Source organism: Onychostoma macrolepis, chromosome 21 (genome assembly GCF_012432095.1).
Source record: "Onychostoma macrolepis isolate SWU-2019 chromosome 21, ASM1243209v1, whole genome shotgun sequence".
Classification (NCBI taxonomy): domain Eukaryota; kingdom Metazoa; phylum Chordata; class Actinopteri; order Cypriniformes; family Cyprinidae; genus Onychostoma; species Onychostoma macrolepis.
In genome coordinates this window covers 29,705,424-29,726,782 of record NC_081175.1, presented here as the reverse complement: position 1 = coordinate 29,726,782, position 21,359 = coordinate 29,705,424, and the positions used below count along the sequence as shown (strand labels likewise).

General features: G+C 40.0%; 1 long non-coding RNA gene and 1 pseudogene across 1 annotated transcript; both read left to right on the top strand.

Annotated features, from left to right (window-relative positions):
- The first annotated feature begins 5,395 nt into the window (after nt 1-5,395).
- Nucleotides 5,396-16,360, top strand: LOC131528661 (NLR family CARD domain-containing protein 3-like; annotated as a pseudogene).
- A 113-nt stretch (nt 16,361-16,473) lies between these two features.
- On the top strand, nt 16,474-19,760 carry LOC131528677 (uncharacterized). The gene is made up of 3 exons (XR_009267920.1): nt 16,474-16,580; nt 18,056-19,408; nt 19,618-19,760. It is a non-coding gene; the product is annotated as an uncharacterized LOC131528677 (long non-coding RNA).
- The last annotated feature ends 1,599 nt before the right edge of the window (nt 19,761-21,359 follow it).

Sequence of the window (21,359 nt, the reverse complement as noted above, 5' to 3'; positions counted from 1 at the left end):
TGCCATATGGAGAGGCATCATAAGACACTGTCAGCTCTTTCTCTGGGACAAAATGGACTAACACACTGGCTGACTGCAGCAAATTTTTGACTTTCATGAAGGCAGCCGCCTGCGCTGCCCCCCACTTCCAATGGCAATCATGATGCAACAACTGGTACAACGGGGCTAGCACAGTTGATAGATCAGGCAAGAACTTCCCGTAATATGTTACCATGCCCAGGAATGATTTAAGCTCTGTAACGTTTCCTGGCTTGGGGGCTTTCTTGATGGCCCTGACTTTTTCTAGCATGGGATAGAGGCCCTGGGCTGATATTTGATGTCCCAGGTATGTTACACTCTCTGCCTGTTTTCCTCTTCTGTTTTCCCCGTGATCAGTATGTCGTCGAGGTACACTGCCACGTGTGGAATGTCCCGCAACAAGCTTTCCATTGTCCTTTGAAATATGGCGGGGCTAGACGCCACCCCAAACACCAGCCTGTTATATTTAAACAGTCCTCTGTGAGTGTTGATTGTGACGTATTGCTTTGACTCCTCATCTAGCAACAACTGTTGATAGGCGTGACTCATGTCGAGCTTAGTGAAAATTTTCCCTCCCGCCAACATTGAGAACAAGTCCTCCACTCTTGGAATAGGGTAAGTCTCCAGTTTTGCTGCCTGGTTGATTGTCAGTTTATAGTCTCCACAAATACGGACTGTACCGTCGTCTTTCAGCACGGGAACAATTGGGGCTGCCCAATCAGAAAACTGAACTGATTCATTGATCCCGAGCTGCTGAAGCCTCTCAAGTTCCTTTTCCACTTTATGCTTCATTGCAAATAGAACAGACCGGGTTTAAAGAAACAAGGTATAGCATTGGGCTCCATGCAAAATTTCACCGTGGTGCCCTTTAGGGTGCCCAGTTCATCCTTAAACACATCTGGATACCTCGCAACCACATCCTATGCACAAATGCCTTTTATTAACCTTATCTCACCCCAGTTTAACTTAATTTTACTGAGCCAATCCCGCCCCAGCAAGCTCGGCCCTGTTCCTTTGACAACAAGTAAGCGAGCTTCAGCTGCCTGACTGCCATAGGCAATGTTCACATTCACAGCACCCCGTATGGGAATAATCTCCCCGGTATACGTTCTCAGTTTAATGGGAGATTCACATAATGCTGGAGTTTGGTCATTAGACCATAACTTCCCATAAGTCTCCTCACTGATGATCGATTTGCCTTCTGAATATCTTTTGCATGTAGTGCTGCCGACTCCATACCTTGCGCGATTTCCATTGCTTTTGTAAATGAAAGCGTCGCTTCCCCCAGCAATCTGCGTTGAATTACATCCTCATTAATTCCGCACACAAGGCGATCACGCAGCATGTCCTCCAGCACGGTCCCAAATTCGCAATGCTCCGAAAGCTGGCGAAGCTTGGCCACAAACTTTGCAATGGAGTCTCCAGGCTTACGAAAATGGCTGTGGAACTTGAAACGTTGCACAATCACTGAAGGTTTAGGACTGTGGTGGTGCTGAATCAGATTGATTAAATCTTTGTACGCTAAATCTGACTTCATGGCGTTGCTAAGTTTCTCATGAGCTTGTAAGTCTTTGCTCCAGACACTTAACAAGATAGAGCGTTTCTTATCTTCATCAGTGATCTCATTCGCGGTGAAGAAATGCTCCAAACACTCCGTATACTCCAGCCAGTCACTATTTTCTTCCACGAATTCTCCCACAGTTCCGAACATCGCCATAATCCGTCCGTGCAGGGATACTTCACTCTCGCCAACCCATACGATTCGTTAGCTGAAATGTGTCGTTTATCCTCGTCGCCAAATATGTAATAAATGGAGGCCAGACAATGCTTAACTGAGCTGAAGAACTTTACTAACACCTTCTTCCTTGCATCACAACCCAGAATGGGGATGCGTCATTCTCAATGCACATAAAGGGGCAGCATAACATAAAGGAGAACCTTCCTTAAAGGAACTATACCCTATTATCATTTACATTTACATTACATTTAGTCATTTTGCAGACGCTTTTATCCAAAGCGACTTACAATTTGGGGAACACATGAAGCGATTCATCTTGAAGAGGCAATTCGACAAAGGAAGTGCTTGTAACACCAAGTCTCAGGCATTGTTTAAATAAGTACAAGCTAGCAAGGGAAGGAATAAGTAAGGAGAAAGATTTTTTTTTTTTTTTTTTTTTTTATGTGTAGGTTGAAGTCAAGTACTGTCGAAAGAGATGAGTTTTCAGCTGTTGCTTGAAGATTGACAGGGATCCAGTACTCCGAATATGGGTGGGAAGATCATTCCACCAGCCAGGAATGGTGAACGAGAGTGATTCATAACAAAGGGGTTGTTCTGGAGAGTGATTCATAACAAAGGGGTTCCCCCATATTTGATTAGGATTTTACAGTACTGGTATATACATCAACCTATACAAGTCAGATGGGGTAGGAACGTTTTGACACCCTTTTATGGGACGAATGGGGTTCGGCAAGGTGGAATATTATCACCTCTTCTTTTTAATTTCTTTATGGATGATCTCTCTGTTGAGTTAAATGAATGTAAAACTGGATGTGTAGGAGATAGTCTTATTAATCATTTGATGCATGCTGATGATTTAGTTATTCTGTCCCTTTATAGTTCTGGGCTACAACAGTTGCTACGTGTATGTTCATATTATGGTGCGCAGCATGATATTGTATTTAATACGAAAAAGAGTGTGGTTATGATTGTTAAAACTAAAAAGGATCGTAAACAAGTTTCCCTCCTTTTATGTAGGTGACCAAGTATTAAATGTGGTAAATAAAATAAAATATCTGGGTCACATTATTAGAGATGATTTAAATGATGATGATGATGTGCAACGCAAGTGCTGTAAGTGATAAATTTTACATGTGTACTGTTGATGTCAAAATAGCACTTTTTAGAGCATACTGTACTTCATTTTATACGTTACACTTATGGTGTAGTTATAGTAAAGCTAAAATGAAAAAGCTTCAGGTGGCATTTAATGATGCATTAAGAAGAGTGCAAGCCAATTGTTTGTATCTAGTGATGTTCCTACTTTGCATGCTGTTTTAAGGAATTATATATATAGTTTCATGTGTCGATTAAGTGATACAAGAAATACAATTATAATTGCCTTAAATGATCCCACATTAAGTGATACAAGGTATTCTTCCTTGTTCTGGAAGCACTGGAATTCAAGTTTGTATGTTTTTTTCTTAAGTGATTGTTGTATGTGAATGTATGTTGGTATGTAATTTTCTTCTTTTGTGTATTTTATTCTTATTGTGATATGGACCAAATGGACTGAAATAAACAGTGTTGGGCACGTTACTTTAAAAAAGTAATTAGTTATAGTTACTAGTTACTTCTCACAAATAGTAACTGAGTTAGTAACTGAGTTACATCATTATAAAAGTAACTAATTACCAGGAAAGTAACTATTATGCGTTACTTTAAAAATGTTCAAATGTCAAATAACTTTGGATGCCCCAATATTAAATATGTTAAATTAATGAAATGGACACTAAAAAGAATAAATTATTATTATAAAACATTGTACATTAATCTACACTATTTATCTACTGACACTTAGTATCAGTCAGTCAAGCATTATAATATAATATTATGATAATTTAATATTATATGATGATAGAAGTTTAGTAATTAGAATAACCAAGTATGAATGCATGTTTGTCATCAATATAAAACGCACTAAGGATTAATGAGCTGCTGGGTTCATGAATATTAATCACGTTGTCTGCGTTCGCTCGAATTGATTTGCTGAAATCAAAACAGGGACGATAATAGGTGAGCGCCAGCCAATGAGATTGTCGTTTGCGCATTAGTTCCGCCCACTACCAGAGAAACCGGCAGTTCTTAAAAGCTGAAGAATTCCAAAGGAACTCTACAACAAAGAATATCGCTTACATGTAGCGCGTCAATTCTGCATGTTATGAAAGACTCTCTTGCTCTGCATCTTTCTTTGCGTGCATGTATGTGAGAGAAAGCAACGGCGAGCGTGCGCTTCACACTAGAGTTTATGGTACGTCAAATACAGCTACACTGCGCATCCATTCAGATGAACTGAAAAATTTAATTCTAATAATATAATATAGTAACGCCACATTTTATTGTCAGTAACGGTAACGGCGTTGTAACGGGGGAAACAGTAATTCGTTTGATTACTCGTTACTGAAAAAATAACGCCGTTAGTAACGCCGTTTATTTATAACGCCGTTATTCCCATCACTGGAAATAAAGAAATAATAATAATTATGAACACTTGACAATAAACGTGGAATACACAACACTATTATACTATCTATTTATTTAACACACATACTTATTTACATTTCAAATTTGCACATAACATAACTGTTCATACAAAATTGGCTACTTTGTATATTGTGTTTTTGCTATTTTGTACATTTGTATACTATTCTTTTTATTATCTGTGTCCTGTTCTGTCGCTGTCATTCTGTTTCACTGTGGAGCTTCTGTCACTAAAACAAATTCCTTGTGTGTGTAAACATACTTGGCAATAAAGCTCATTCTGATTCTGACGTGTTCAGTTGCTTCAGCTTGAAGCACAACTGCTCTGAGAAAGTGATGCTGCTCTGCACCACTAGAGGGAGCGCGATTGTGTTTCTGTTGTGACTGGAGCTCAGGTAAACAAGACTCACCTTAACTGAGTAACGAAAGTAAAAGGAAGGATGCCATTTTGAGGGTTTAAACCTTTCAACATAAAGGGCCGCATGTTTCGTGGTAAGTCCAGAACTTATTCTTCATGTAGCATTAACATAGTCATCTAAAACGTATATAATATGTTGGATTTTAAACAGATCTTAACTGTTTAATGTCCAAACTATCTGACCAAAATGAGGGAAACATAGACGATTAAAACAGTTTAATAATTAAAGCACTTGGAGGTTTAGGCTTAATTTTTATTTTAATATAACATTTTTAATAGTTTTGTTTTTATAATAATATTATTAAATAATATATAGACTCGTAATATATAATTGTTTTATATCCTGATATTTCTAAATTCTGTGACATCAGCAAAAGTTTGAAGGTAAATTGCTGTCGAGTTTGAAGATATTTCACTGAAGAGACTCTGTGGCCTGAACAAATATGCTCAAACTTATCCTCTGCTTTTTCTACTAAATGTAAATTACATCATGTGTAATTCTATATACAAAAAATATATATATATATTTTAAGTAATATTATTAAAAAAATAGATAAATATGTGTAAATGTGTATACTGAATTGTATTGTTTGTACTTTTTGTATTGTTCGTCAGGGCGTTTCTAGCCAATTTGACGCCTCGGCGAAATCCCTATTGGCGCCTACTTAATAATCCTTTGCTACTCATTAACGCGTGAACTTCCCCTTTAAATAACGTGACGCTCTGCCCTCTATGTGTATGACACTTCTTTTCCCATTAAGTGCTGTGTTAGAAGTTAATGAATTGATCAGCATTTCGACACCTCCATAAGGATGTATTAAACTCGACAAAGCGGTTTAATAAAGGATGTATTGATCTTGTGAATTAGCGAATTTTACTATATCAATATTTTTTAATTGGCTGTTAAAGTTTATATGGGAATATTACATGACATGCTGATCCTTTAACAATGCATTGGCGCAAAAACGCACACCTTTTGGACAAATCTCTCAACACGATTCATGAACTGCCACAAATACTGCCTAAACAAAATACTGATTTTGTGCACTTCATTTACTGTGCCAATATTAGCTTTATTGCATGGCAAAAAAAAAGAAAAGAAAAAAAAGCAAAAAAAAAGCGTTACCTTGCCAAAGCACTGACAGAGCCCATTGATCTAATGGCGTTGATGAGCGCTCCAAATGCAAGCATGCAACAATCAGGCAACAGTTCAGAGCGCTCTGATCCAATGGCATACAGGCATCGTCAGATTGACAGTACTCTAGACCAATGATGTTGGGGATCCAGTGGGGGCGGCAATCATATTTCAGGGTGACCGTGCCACTCTTTATCACAACCCTGCTAAAATATAGTGCCAGTACGTGCGCTCATTGGCGCCCCTTCAGCTGGTGGCGCCCTAGGCGACCGCCTAGCTCGCCTATGCCTAGAAACGGTACTGTTGTTCGTACTACTATTGAAAAGAGAGAGCGATTACATTTTCTCCGTGGATGATTTGTGGACATTTTTACAACTGATCTCAAAACTCACTTATTTACAAAGTGTTGTTAATTTTCTGTTTCAATTTTCAGTTCCATACTTGTTTTTTTTTTACTTATCCTGTATACTGTATGGTCTCTGTCTGCTCTATTTGCTTGATCATGTGACTATATATTTGTGTTCAGAATCAGATCAGGAAGAGCTTTCATGTTATCTATCATCTTTATGTAAAGCATCCTTGGAGTCTTGGAACAGCACTATGTAAATAAAATGCAATATTATTATTATTATTATCACAGTTGTGTTCAGTTTAATTACTGCCATGTAACTATTTAACTTTTTAACTACATATACATCAGGGTACATCTTAACTTTTTAACTACATCGTTTGCATTTTTTCATCATAGGTCTGCAGTCACACTCTTTTGTGATATAGAAAGTAGGAGGGCAGCACATCCAAAATGAGTTTCCATGAGGAAAGAGAGGATGAAGACATTTTGTCTGAAGCGAGTTCTTTAAGTGATGAATCCACATACAATTTGCCCCCTACAATCAGTGATGCAACAGCTACCTTTGACCCCTGGTATGAAATTAGTCATTTTTTTAACAAGACTCAAGAAATGTCAAAATCATGGGTTTGATTCCTAGAGAATGTGAGAACTGACAATACATTTGCTTTGTGTCTGCCAAATGCATGAATATAAATGCACAGTCTAGTCCACAATCCTGTGGTCAATGAGTTAGTGGCACCTCATGGTAGCATCACAAATAACTTTCCTGAAACTTCACTCTCACTTGTTCTTGGTGGTGGAATACTTTTCCAACCTTACCTGAACAGCCCCTTGATTTTTTAAAAATTACTTATTTTCTACATCTCTATTTTAGTTTTTTGTCCTATGAACAGTCTTGAAACTTGTCACTGAATCATTTTGTTGTACTTTTGCATAAAGTGCTATATTTGACTGTTTTGTTTGTCCTCTGTCAGTATCAGCAGGAGGAAGAGATTGAGATCAGAATCTCCAGGACCCAGCTGTGTGTCTGTGAAGAGTAACAGATCCATGCAGATTCAACCCCCTAAATTCAGTGATGGACCAGTGACCTCTGACCCTTTGTAAACATTAACTTGCTAGTTTACTGTAGTGCATCTCAGATGAATAACAATTAAAAAAAATTAAGTAACACTAAATGTACCCCGAAGTATGCAACATATTTACATATAAACATATTTATTTAGAAGAGGAGCATCAAAATAATATCTGGTAAAAAATATTTCCGATGGTCTTAAACAGACATTGAACAGTCATTTTGCTGCTATTTTATTTTCATTTTCAGCAGGGGAGAGATACATGAGCTGATCAGGCAGGACGACACGGTCCTGCAGAAACACACACTGGACACTGGAGACCTGCAGAGAGTCAAAGAGCAGCACAAAACCAGCATAAAGAACACATATGAGAAATTATTTGAGGGAATCAAACTCCAAAAGAATGAAACTCTCCTGAACAGGATCTACACACAGCTTTATATCATAGAGGGAGAGAGTGAAGGAGTGAATGAAGAACATGAGGTTTTACAGATGGAGAAAACAGCCAGAACACAACACTCACAAGACACTCCAATTGACTGCAATGACATCTTTAAAGCCTCGCCTGAACCAGACCAGATCAAGACTGTTCTTACTAAAGGCATCGCTGGAATCGGAAAAACCATCTCTGTGCAGAAGTTCATTCTGGACTGGGCCGAGGGAAAAGCCAATCAAGATGTAGATTTCATGTTTGTGCTTCCATTTCGAGAGCTGAACTTGATCCGAGATCATCAGTACAGTCTTCACAGACTTCTGCTGGACTTTCATCCTGAACTTCAAGATCTGGACTCAAAGATTTATGAGGAGTGTAAAGTTGTGTTCATCTTTGATGGTCTGGATGAAAGCAGAATCACACTGATGTTTTCAGATGATCAGAAAGTTTGTGATGTGACTGAGACTTCATCAGTGGGTGTGTTGATGTCAAAGCTCATGAAAGGAGAGCTGCTTCCCTCTGCTCTCATCTGGATCACCTCCAGACCAGCAGCAGCCAATCAGATCCCTCCAAATACATCAACCGTCTGACAGAAATTCAGGGATTCACTGAGCCTCAGAAGGAGGAATATTTCAGGAAGAGAATCAGCGACCAGCATCAAGCCAGCAGAATCATCTCACACATCAGAAGAGCAAGAAGCCTCCACATCATGTGCCACATCCCCGTCTTCTGCTGGATCTCATCCACTGTGCTTCAGAAGCTCCTGGAAGAAGATCTGAGTGCAGAAATCCTCAAACTCTGACTGAAATGTACATCCACTTCCTGCTGATTCAGATCAACATGAGGAACCAGAAGTATGAGAGAGATCCAGAGAAACTCCTGCAGTCCAACAGAGAAGTGATTGTGAAACTTGCTGAAGTGGCTTTCAAACAGCTGATGAAGGGAAATGTGATGTTCTATGAGGAGGACCTGATTGAGAGCGGCATAAAGGTCACTGATGCCTCAGTGTGTTCTGGGATTTGCACTGAGATCTTTACGGAGGAATCTGTGATTCATCAGAGGAAAGTCTACAGCTTCATTCATCTGAGCATTCAGGAGTTTCTCGCTGCTTTCTATGCATTTTACCATTATGTAATTATACATATTGATACATTGAAGTTTTGCGATGTGATACATAATCTGCATAGAGATGCAGTAGTTAAAGCCATTGAGAGTAAGAATGGACAGCTGGATCTGTTCCTGCGGTTCCTCTTGGGTTTCTCACTGGAGTCCAATCAGAGACTTTTACAGGATCTACTGACACACACAGAGAACAGCTCAGGGAGCATCAGGAGAACCACTCAGTACATTAAAGAGAAGATCAAAGATGGACATGGACTCTCCACTGAAAGATCCATCAATCTGTTCCTCTGTCTGCTGGAAGTGAAAGATCAGACTCTGTCCAGAGAGATTCAGGAGTTTGTGAAATCAGACAAACACTCAGAGAAGAAACTCTCTCCTGCTCACTGCTCAACAATCGCCTACATGCTTCAGATGTCAGAGGAGCCGCTGGATGAACTGGACCTCAAGAAACACAACACATCAGATGAGGGGAGAAGAAGACTAATACCAGCTGTGATCATCTGCAGAAAAGCTCTGTGAGTGAATTGAATTACAGTTTCTGTTGTTCTGCTGATTCATCCTGGGGTGCAATGATAAATCAATTTGATTTGATTTTCCGAATGCGTCACGATTCTCTTTGGAATCGACTCTGAGTTTAGTTTTTAACAGCAGATGGCGCTCTATAGAATAGTTTTTAACTGCACACTTAAATGCTCATGAAGAAGAGCGCTTATGCATTCAGCTGAGTAATGTAAGTGGTTAAATGTACTTGCACCTTGGCTTTTATGCTTTTATGATGTGAGATTAATGTAAACACAGCCCAGGGTGAACACTCTTGTAATTCCCTTCAACCTTTTTGAACTTTCTGAATGATTTTTATTTTTATTTTTCAAGTGGTGTGTGTGTAATGAACTGGAAGCAAGCACACTATGGCTGTTTCTAAAGCATGCAGTGCCATCTGCTGTCAAAAACTAAGCTCAAAATCGATTCAAGAGTGAAAAGAATGTTCATTATATCTTGACCCCTTTTAAACAATGAAACTAATATTATTGAAATTGTAGAATGAGGTTAATTTAACTTAATTATCTTGTTTTTTGTCATTTGCTTTCTTTCAGTCTTGCTGGCTGTAATCTCACTGCTCAGTCCTGTGAAATTGTGTCATCTGCTCTACAATCCTCAAATTCTGTCCTGAGAGAGCTGGATCTGAGTAACAATGACCTGCAGGATTCAGGAGTGAAGCTGCTCTCTGATAGACTGAAGAGTCCAAACTGTCAGCTGGAGATACTTAGGTATTAACAACAAATAAGGGATGATGTACAGTCAGTCATACAGTCATAATGTTGATGCGTGTCTGTAGATAATCTGACTCTGTGTTTGAAGGTTGTCTGGCTGTATGGTGACAGAGGAAGGCTGTGGTTATTTGTCTTCAGCTCTGAGTTCAAACCCCTCACACCTGAGAAAGCTGGATCTGAGCTACAATTACCCAGGAGATTCAGGAGCCCAGCTGCTCAAAGACAAACTGGAGGATCCAAACTATAAGCTGCAGATACTCAAGTATGTGGTTTAAACAGTATGGTTTAAATTTTACACTTGATTGGTAATGCCGTTTAATATTGGTTGATTTAAACTGGTTAATTTCAACAGTCGTTGGCTGTTCATCATTGGCTGTGCTGTCATCCACAAGACAAAAAACAATAATTGAATTTACACTTGACTCAGCTCAAGTGTTTATGTACCCCTAGTATACTGTGCATCATTATCTAGATGATTTTGTGATAAGTAAAAGTTATTCATGACTTTTTTGTTTGTGCTGAACAGTTACACTGTTCACTGTTTTCAGGAAAATCCATATCCTGCACATTCTTTAGTTTTTTCTTCAGGAATTCACATAAATATCTTACAGCTTGTCACTTCTGAAGGGCCATACTAAGTGAAGAAATAAGGTCTTTATACAAAACATGGACAACATACATCCTGTTTCAGTTTTACACCCACTTTTGTGTACTAGCATTAGGTATATTTCTGGTTTAACACTAACCCTTGTCAAATATTTTTTTGGTTGGTCAGTTGATCTATAGTTTATCCTCATTGTGTTATGGGTCCTGTTGTTTTTGATAAGCTGGTCTGTCTTTAGAGGTCTATAGCTATCAGACTGTTTCCTACCAGAGTCCTGTATTAGGCTGCTTTGTTTTCTGTTACTTTGCTCACTGATATTTTAGTTGTTTCTTGCACGCTGTTACGTCTCTGGACGTAATGTGTCATTTTTTTTTGCTGGTCCATATCACATAGAGAAAAAACTGAGTGATACCAACTACACCATTCTAACTCCTGATCGACGACGCAAAAGTAGAGTTTGCCACGTAAATATGCTTAAAGCGTATGTGCCTAGAGATGTGCCTGAAGTTAAGACTGTGGTTGAAACCGTGTCTCCTGTTAATGCTGTTGCTCTGCCTTCCATTTATGTGTTAGAGACCGATGGTTTAATTGGAAAGGATGCTCAAGCCTGTTGTGGGAGACTCCCGAATTCCGCTATTCTGGCCAACTTGCCGTCTCATCTCTCTTATTTGTCTGTGAGTCAGTGTAATGATATTGTTGAATTAATTTACAACTATCCTACATTGTTTAACGATGTTCCTTCGCAGACAAATGTGTTAAAGCATGATATTGAGGTGGGTCAAAGTACACCCATTAAACAGCATCCATATCGTGTTAACCCGCACAAACGACAAGCTATGAAAGACGAAGTTAATTATTTGGTGCAAAATGGCTTTGCGGTAGCCAGCCAGAGTCCATGGAGTTCGCCGTGTATACTTGTGCCTAAGTCTGACCACTCTTTTCGATTCTGTACTGATTTTCGCAGAGTTAATAACCTTACCAAAGCTGACTCATTTCCTCTCCCCAGAATGGAGGATTGTGTTGATCGTGTGGGTACGTCAAGCTATGTAACCAAACTCGATCTTTTGAAGGGATACTGGCAGGTGCCATTGACATCCCGTGCCTCTGAAATCTCCGCTTTTGTCACGCCTGATGCATTCATGCAATATACGGTGATGGCTTTCGGGATGCGCAATGCAACTGCCACATTCCAACGATTAATGCAGATTGTGTTATCAGATGTACAAAACTGCGAAGTGTATCTAGATGACGTAGTGATCTATTCTATGACATGGGAAGATCACTTATGCACCCTGAGTTTAGTCATGAAACGCTTGGCTGAAGCGTCCTTAACCCTCAACCTCAGCAAGTGTGAGTTTGCCAGAGCAGTGGTGACTTATCTCGGTAAAATTGTTGGGCAGGGTCAGGTTAAGCCCGTTAAGGCTAAGGTTGAAGCTGTTGTTACTTTTCCTTCACCCACTAACAAACGCGAGTTGAGGCGTTTCTTAGGAATGGCTGGATACTATAGGGGATTCTGTAGGAATTTTTCCACCGTGGTTGCACCTTACTGACCTTTTAAGCACTGAGTGAAAATTTGTGTGGAGCAGTATGTGAATCTGCTTTTTGTTCTGCTAAAGATTTATTGTGTAACGCTCCTGTGCTCTCTGCCCCAAATTTCACTGAATCTTTTAGCCTACAGGTGGACGCGAGTGCTCATGGCGCCGGTGCGGTGCTGATGCAAGCAGATAACGCTGGTATCGAACATCCAGTGAGCTATTTCTCAAAAAAATTCACCAGGTGTCAGAAAAACTATAGCACCATAGAGAAAGAAGCCCTGGCGTTACTGTTGGCATCCAACACTTTGAGGTGTATTTAAGTTCTGGTGACCGTATTGTGGCGTATACGGATCACAACCCTCTAGTGTTTCTGGCTCGTATGTCTAATTCTAATCAGCGATTAATGAGATGGGCACTCATCTTACAGGAGTTCAACTTGGACATTCGTTATAAAAAAGGTGTAGATAACGTGGTAGCTGACGCATTATCAAGGGCTTATACTGGTGATGCTTAATCGACCGTTAAAAGCGTCATTAAGTGTTGTATTACAAATCAGGTTTTGTAACTAAGGGTGGGGGTGTTACGTCTCTGGACGTAATGTGTCATTTTTTTTATTCATATTTATTTTTTATGTTGTGAATTGTTGTTGTGCAGTTCGTTGTCTCTCTTTGCTCTATCTCTCCTCTCCTTCTGAGTAGGCTTGATTGGGGTTCAGCTGCGGCAGATTACGTTGATGAGGCGGGAGTGTTGAAATACTGGGAAAGACGGCAATGCAGGAGAGCTTCTGGTGCACACGTCGTGAGCTCCGTTGTCGTTTGTCCCTCATCTCCTGCCCCAGACATTTAGATTTTTGTTGGAGTTCTAAATGTTAGTGTGTTCTTTTGAGTGAGTTAAGCCTGTGTGGCCAGTTTTCACTGTTGAGTTATGAGGACATTTGTCTTGTTACTTTGGTATGAGTTTATCTTTGTATTATATTCTATTTATATGTTTGTTTATTTAGACTGCTGCTGATTATGACATTTGTTAATGCTTAATTCCTTATTTTTGGAAGCCGTAGGGAGGAGGTTGCCATTTATTTTTCCTGAGTAGTTTTCTCTTGTTTATGGTCAGATAGGGAGTAAGGAAAGACTTTTGTACTTTCTTTGGGATTTTTATTTTGTTAGGTAAGTTACATTTATTTCTCTTTTAGTTAGAACCATTTTTGTTTGTTATTTTGGCCTGAACCCCTTCTGAAGATTCACGCTTCCTGCTATTCATATTTGTGTCAATAAAAAGCTTACTTTTGACACTAATTTCGTTTTGGTAGTATTTGTTTGTGAGCTGGGACAGGAGAAGGGATATGCATAAAATTAATTGTTTTATTTGTCATCGACATTCCTAACCCTAGACGGGGAGGTCGTGACAACGCTTATAACAATCAAACATTTATAATTTGTTTATATGTTTGTTTTTGTATCTTTCCAGTTTGGATCATGCAGAACCTTTCAGAATCACACCAGGACTGAGAAAATGTAGGTATTTTCTCTCTTTTATACACACGGCTCTAAAACTGTCTTCATGTATTTCTAATCTCTTCTTGTGTTCAGATGCCTGTGATCTCACACTGGATCCAAACACAGCACACACTCAACTCATCCTGTCTGAGGACAACAGAAGGATGACCCATGTGAAAGAGCCACAGCCGTATCCTGATCATCCAGACAGATTTGAGTACCAAGAGCAGGTCCTCTGTAAAGAGAGTCTGACTGGACGCTGTTACTGGGAGGTTGAATGGAAGAGTGGGGGGGTTGATATAGCAGTGACCTATAAAGGAATCGGAAGGAAAGGAAGGAATTATGATTGTTGGTTTGGATACAGTGACAAATCCTGGAGTCTGTACTGCTCTGCTAATGAATTTACTATCTGGCGCAATAATGTGAGCAGTAGTATATCAGTCCCTTCACACTCTAAGAGAGTAGGAGTGTATGTGGATGTGTCGGCCGGCACTCTGTCCTTCTACAGTGTCTCTGACACACACACACTCGCACACATACACACATTCAACACCACACTCACTGAACCCCTCTATGCTGGATTTAGGGTTTATGAATCCTCACTTTCTCTGTGTCAATTTTAACAGCCTCCAGTGAGAAACAACTGAGACATCATGCATCAAGTCTTTTTTTGCTTTTTTACATAGAAGTCACACAATCAAATATTAGGTATTTTTTTCACAAATACAGGTGGAAACAGCCTAAATCATTATGTGATTGGATTGAAACTACATACAAGACATTCATAAAAGCATGTGACCACAATGCTGTCCATCCTGATTGTGTCCCTGACTGAAGTGATGCTCATCTGGCTGTTAATTTACATTTTTACATTTTTTGTTTTTTAATTTAATTAATGCTTTTATCCAAAACAGCTTACATTTACAGAAAATGCACAAAAGTTGTCACTGAGACAGTACTCTTTAAAAAGGTTCTAAAATACACCATTTAGCTAATATGTACGCTTTTGGCACCAGTATGCACCTTTGAGGTACTAATATGCACTCTTTCTGCAAAGTTTCAATCACCGTCTAGAATAGCACAAGCTAGAACTCACCAGCCAACTAATATGTGATCATTCTGGGATGTGTTGTGACATCAACTCTTGATCTTGATCTGTTTGTGTTTTTAATGACTTGATTCATGATTCTGATTGACAGACACAGCAGATGAATATCTGGTGTAAAACACAGGTATCATCTGTTACGGTGTGTGAGTCAGTGGAGACTTCAGTGAGCCAAAGCTGATAGAAACACTCTGGGCTCTTCATTTGCTGTGATCTTATTAAAGCTGCTGTAGATGTCCTCAATATTTCAGAGAATCCACAGACTCAGTTTAATCCTGCTGGATTGTGACAAACTGTTACATCAATGTGTTTTCTCTCTGTTCAGTATATTATAATGATAAAAATCACGTCAGTCACACTTTAGAGACTAATTCTCACTATTAACTATTAACTATGACTTTTGCCTCAAAATCCTCAGTTAATTCAGCAGCTTATTAATAGTTAGTAAGATAGTTATTAAGTTTAGGTATGTGGTAGGGTTAAGGAATCTAATATATGTTCATGCAGAATAAGGCATACATATGTGCTTTGTAAGTACTAATAAACAGCCAATATTCTAGTAATATGCATGCTAATAAGCAGCTAGTTAATAGTGAGAATCTTTGAAGTGTTACCATCACCTCTTATTTATACACCTGTGATCATACCTTTAATGAGATAATGTCCTGGAGCACTAATGTTTTTTTTTTTGTACAGGAAGCTCTCTCATTCTGTCTAATGCTATTGTCCTTACAAAACTGTTATATATATATAATTTTTGTTGGTACCTTAACATGTGATGTTACATTTTTATATGTGTCTGTTTCTATTTTATATTTCTATAATATATATATATATATATATACATTTATCTTTCTAAATTTATAATCTTTTTTCTGTATTTTGGGTTTGTCAAAATATTTGGCCAGGTAACCTAAATAAGTGGTTGTATTTAAGTTACAATAATAACGAAATATAAATTAATATGACTGAATCAAGCTGACTTTGTTAGGTTGTATTAGTGAAAATAACTTATTTGATGGTTCGATTAGGTGAAAATGTCTCTTTAATGTAAAAGCTGCACAAACACTGGGTTACTGGTTTAAAACAATAAATCTGTGCGTGAATCACATTCACTGTCTGTTACATCTGTAATGTTCAGATTCAGGGCATAGATTCAGACACTAAAGATTGAGATGAATCAGTGATGTAGTGTGTGTTAAAGCATGTGTTCAGACACACTCACACACTGTCTGCTCTCCTCCGTTTCATGCGTCTTTCTGATTTCTCTCTCAGTCTGTTTTCATTCTTCATCTTCACTGGTTGCTCTCTCATGTCCTAAATTAATGTTGTTGGAGTCTCTGCTGCTGGACGGGGGTCTCTGTGAGTCCGTGTGTCCAGGACAGTCTTCTCTCTGTGGGACACGGCTGGAGTCTGTCTCTGTTCTGTCTGGATCATCTGACCACTGTCAGCTGTGAATGTGAGATGTTGACACACATGAAGAACACAGAGTTTATAAATCATTGAAGACGTGCTGCATGACTGCAAAGTAAGACACACACGTTTGTTTGATTATATTAGTGAGGACAATGCAAGACTTCCGTGTTGTCATGATGTGATGTGCTCTGCACCACTAGAGGGAGTAAGTTTGTTTTTCACGTGAGCGCAGTTAAAGGGAAACAACACCTCACAAAAAAAGCGAAAGTAAAAGAAGAAATAGAGACGCCATTTCGTGGCTCTGAACCTGTTAACACTGGGTAAATAAAATACTTCTTATTTTACTGGTAAGTTAAGAATTTATTCTTCATGGCTAGTCATATAAAATGAGATGCTATTTGATTTTTGATACTTATGAAATCATTAGCCTGTTTCGTTTTTACCTAACGACCAAAATGGAGAAACTTCGACGATTACAGTGCTTAAGTAAATTATGCTACTATTGAGATTTGATGTTGATATCCCTTAGATTTTTGTTATACAACATCATTAAACACGTAATGAAGACCTTGTATATAGGCTAATTGTTTCATATGAATATTTCTTGACCAGCTTCAACAAAATACAAGTTTGATGGTAAATTATTAAATTATTATTTTAAAGATATCTAACAAAATGAACAGAGGCGTTATTGCACGTAGAGCACATTTATCACATTATAGACCCTTTTTCTGTTAGTAAACAATGTGACGTTTTTCTGTGGGTGGGGCTTAGGTGGAGGCAGAACGACTCCACTGACCGCTTCACTAACGCTAGCTATGAAGTTTGTTTACCTTGTTTTTTTTTAACAATGGCTGGAGAAAATCCGATTTTACCTGCATATGTAAGGTTACTCACTGTGCAGGACCATTATTGTTATTTAAATAAGTTAACTTTAACGGACAAAGTTAGATTGGCCGGCCCTATGCTCATGGATGGACGATCTGACAGGATTAACGTTATCTCCGATCGAGTGACTCGTTAGAGAAACCTAACCAGTAGTAAAGAGAAACTCACCTGTGTCTATCTAGTCATGAAGATGTACATATATTTCAACTTCAGCAGGCTATTTTTACAGCTAACGTTACGTGAGAGTGAATTAACTGGGCCAAAATACAAAAAGGTAAACATTGTGATGATATATTATTTGAAGATGTATGTATCATGGCCAAATAGTTATTTTAAAGTATATACATCCTGTAAATGATGTAAGTTAAATTTACAATACTTTACATGCAGTACATTTAAAGCAAGATGTGAATAGTTTCTAGAAATACAAATTCCAGAAATTAATTTTGAACTTTCTGTATTTGATTCTTTCTTACTAAGTTCTTAGAAAGTCCAGCCACTATATCAATCACAACAATTACAGATGATTAAGCATATAAATCGTCAGTTTGTTGTTTTACACACATGCACACAGACATTTCATAGTTGTGAGATGCATAAGAAATCTTTAGACACGTAACACAAACCATAATCCATAACAACAAAAGACAATCCTTTATTTAACCTTTTCTGATAAGAAGTGTGTGCTGCAAACGCGAGCATTTTAATTTGCAAGTTAGAGTTAGAGCAGTTAATTTGGCCAAATCAGATCACTTAACGTGTTCACTGCAAGAACAAGAACTATAATGATAACTATTTTAGCATCCACACCAACAGACAATAATGTTCTGTTTACTGTTATACACGCTGCAATTATGTTGTTGTCTACCATTTGTTGTTGTCAATGTGTTTATTATTCATTATGTGTTCAATTCTGTCTCTTCCTGTCTTGCAGGATTTTTCACAGATTACTCCATCAGCTTTCCACAATATCAGCCCTTCCAAAAGCTTCCACATCTCTCCCTCTCTCGTGTGCAGATCTGCTCTCAGTCCTTTACTGCAAACTTCCAATATTAGCATGTATACTTGTATTAATTCCTCCTGTACAGTTAACACTCCCGTCTCTACTGTGAGCACTGCACTCCTGTCACCTGAACCCGGCGAACCGAGCTGTGACCGAGCCTCGCTGGTGACGTCACTGCCGCTGATGCTGCGTGGTATTTGGACGCATCTGCTCTCCACTGAAGTTAATGGGGAGGATTGGCATGTCATATGCACGCAAAAGTGGACTTTGGCGTATGTATTACACGCAATTTGAAAGTGTAAACTCATGTTATTTATACGCAGATTGATGAGACCGGGTTGGCATATCAGCTTCATTAGGGTCACCACAAAAAGAACAGCTTGTATCTATATCTGATTTGAACCTTTTCAAAAACATTTTATTTGGGTCAAATCTGTGTAACAATTTGAATGAGATGTCTTTAACCTTATTAGTTATTATGTATTTCGAAGACAGAGTCCAGACTTTTTTTCCAATCAATATGATCAACAACATTCTTCCAATAAGATACCACATATGGAGTTATTACAAGCTCCTTTTGAAAAAGCGATGTAATATTATAGTTACGTGATGAAGGATATTGTCACGTGTGGTGTCTTCACGGCGCGAGGAGACAAAGGAGATAAAACTTAATTCTCTTTAATGAGGAATAAGCGTTCAGGAATAACGGAAATAACATTAAATGACGATATTACACTTCAACTTGACATAACATAACTTTAAGACTCGACAAAGGAGAAAACCAAACTGAATGCTTATAAAGGGAACAGGAACAAAAGAGCAAACAACATAATCAAAATCAGGTGGGGACAATCAAACGATAATGAACTAATGAGGACAGGAACTAAACCAAATAAGGGAAACGAGGGGGGGTGGGCGCCCTGGATGCCGGAGCAGGACGGAGACCAAGACACAGAGGAGGCATCCAGGGTGGGTCAGGGGATTCCGGCGGCCTTGGCGGAGTAGCCATAGTGGCCCTGGCTAAAGTCCGGAACAAGGCCACTATGGCTAACAGGAGGACGGGTATATAGCCCCCCCCCAAAATTTTGTTGAGAAAGTTAGGGGACATTAGTCTTTGTTTGGATTCTCGAGGGCGCTCGGACAGCGCGGACTCTTGGGGGCGCCTTCGTGGCGCAGGCACTGGGGTGCGCTCTTGCAGCACGGGCTCTGGGCGGCGCTCTTGCAGCGCGGATTTTAGGGGGCGCTCTTGCAGCGCTGAGACAGGGAGGCGCCTTCGTGGCGCAGGTACTGGGGTGCGCACTTGCAGCGCGGCTCTGGGCGGTGCTCTTGCAGCTGGATTCTAGGGGCGCTCTTGCAGCGTGGAGACAGGGAGGCGCCTTCGTGGCGCAGGTACTGGGGTGCGCACTTGCAGCGCGGCTCTGGGCGGTGCTCTTGCAGCTGGATTCTAGGGGCGCCTTGCAGCGTGGAGACAGGGAGGCGCCTTCGTGGCGCAGGCACTGGGGTGCGCTCTTGCAGCGTGGAGACAGGGAGGCGCCTTCTTGGCGCAGGTACTGGGGTGCGCTCTTGCAGCGTGGAGACAGAGAGGCGCCTTCTTGGCGCAGGCACAGGGGTGCGCTCTGGCAACGCGGATTCTAAGGGGCGCCTTGCAGCGCTGGAGACAGGAGGCGCCTTCTTGGCGCAGGTACTGGGGTGCGCTCTTGCAGCGTGGAGACAGGAGGCGCCTTCTTGGCGCAGGTACTGGGGTGCGCTTTTGCAGCGTGGAGACAGGAGGCGCCTTCTTGGCGCAGGTACTGGGGTGCGCTCTTGCAGCGTGGAGACAGGGAGGCGCCTTCTTGGCGAGGTACTGGGGTGCGCTCTTGCAGCGTGGAGACAGGGATGCGCCTTCTTGGCGCAGGTACTGGGGTGCGCTCTTGCAGCGTGGAGACAGGAGGCGCCTTCTTGGCGCAGGTACTGGGGTGCGCTCTTGCAGCGTGGAGACAGGAGGCGCCTTCTTGGCGCAGGCACTGGGGTGCGCTCTTGCAGCATGGAGACAGGGAGGCGCCTTCTTGGCGCAGGCACAGGGGTGCGCTCTGGCAACGCGGATTCTAAGGGGCGCTCTTGCAGCGCGGAGACAGGGAGGCGCCTTCTTGGCGCAGGTACTGGAGACAAAAGAGCAAACAACATAATCAAAATCAGGTGGGGACAATCAAACGATAATGAACTAATGAGGACAGGAACTAAACCAAATAAGGGAAACGAGGACTAGAGCAGACAGACATGTAACAGATATGACAAAAAGCATATTTTTCCTACTGGGATATCTATGGAGGACCAAACCTGCCATATTTAGAAATAAATAAATAAATGTACAAAGAAATGTAAAAAGCAAAATAAATAAATAAATATATAAAGAAATGTAAAAAAGAAATGTAAAAAAGCAAAAATGAATGATTATTTATAATTTTTTGTGTATTTTTTCATTTTTTTCCACATTTATTTATTCATTTATTTATACATTTATTTATTTCACTTTTATTTATTTTCACATTTATATATTTATTTACGTATTTATTTATTTATTTATTTCCACATTTATATATTTCCACATTTATTTATTTATACATTTATTTATTTTCACATTTATTTATTTATACATTTCTTTGTCCGTAGGGTAATGAGGAGGCGTGTTTCGTCAGGAAAAGCAATCGAGCCAGAGTAGTCGAGGGTAAGCTTGAGGCCACAGTGACACCTTGTGGTGCCCAAACGAAGTACAAGAAGTGTAGCCTATATGACGCGCCTGTTGATAGTGTGGGATGAATGACTTAGATGGGCGATATGACCAAAATCTTATATCACCGTTATTATTTCAGTTTCACGCGGGGGGTTCTTTCGGCTGGGAAGCCTGCTATCTGGGATCGCGTGCATTTGCTGAAGCTCGCGAAAGCATGCAGTCGCTCTCTTATGCGCGCTGTTTTTTTAGGTTTCACTTTCAAAGCATACAAGGCATGTTTCCAATATTCGGAATAGAAGGAGGTTACTGTAGAAGATTGGTCGCCTCGCGCCTCTTCCCGTGTGGACAGTCACCGCATCAACTGATTATAATGGGTTCTCTTGGTGTAGACACGGCTTTAGATATGGATTAATCACACGTTTTAGGCTGGAAATATCCAGAATTGGGTCAAACAAGAGGTGTCCATGGGAACGGAGCTAGTGAAACACACACCACATGCATTGAACAAAGCATCATGCTCATCCA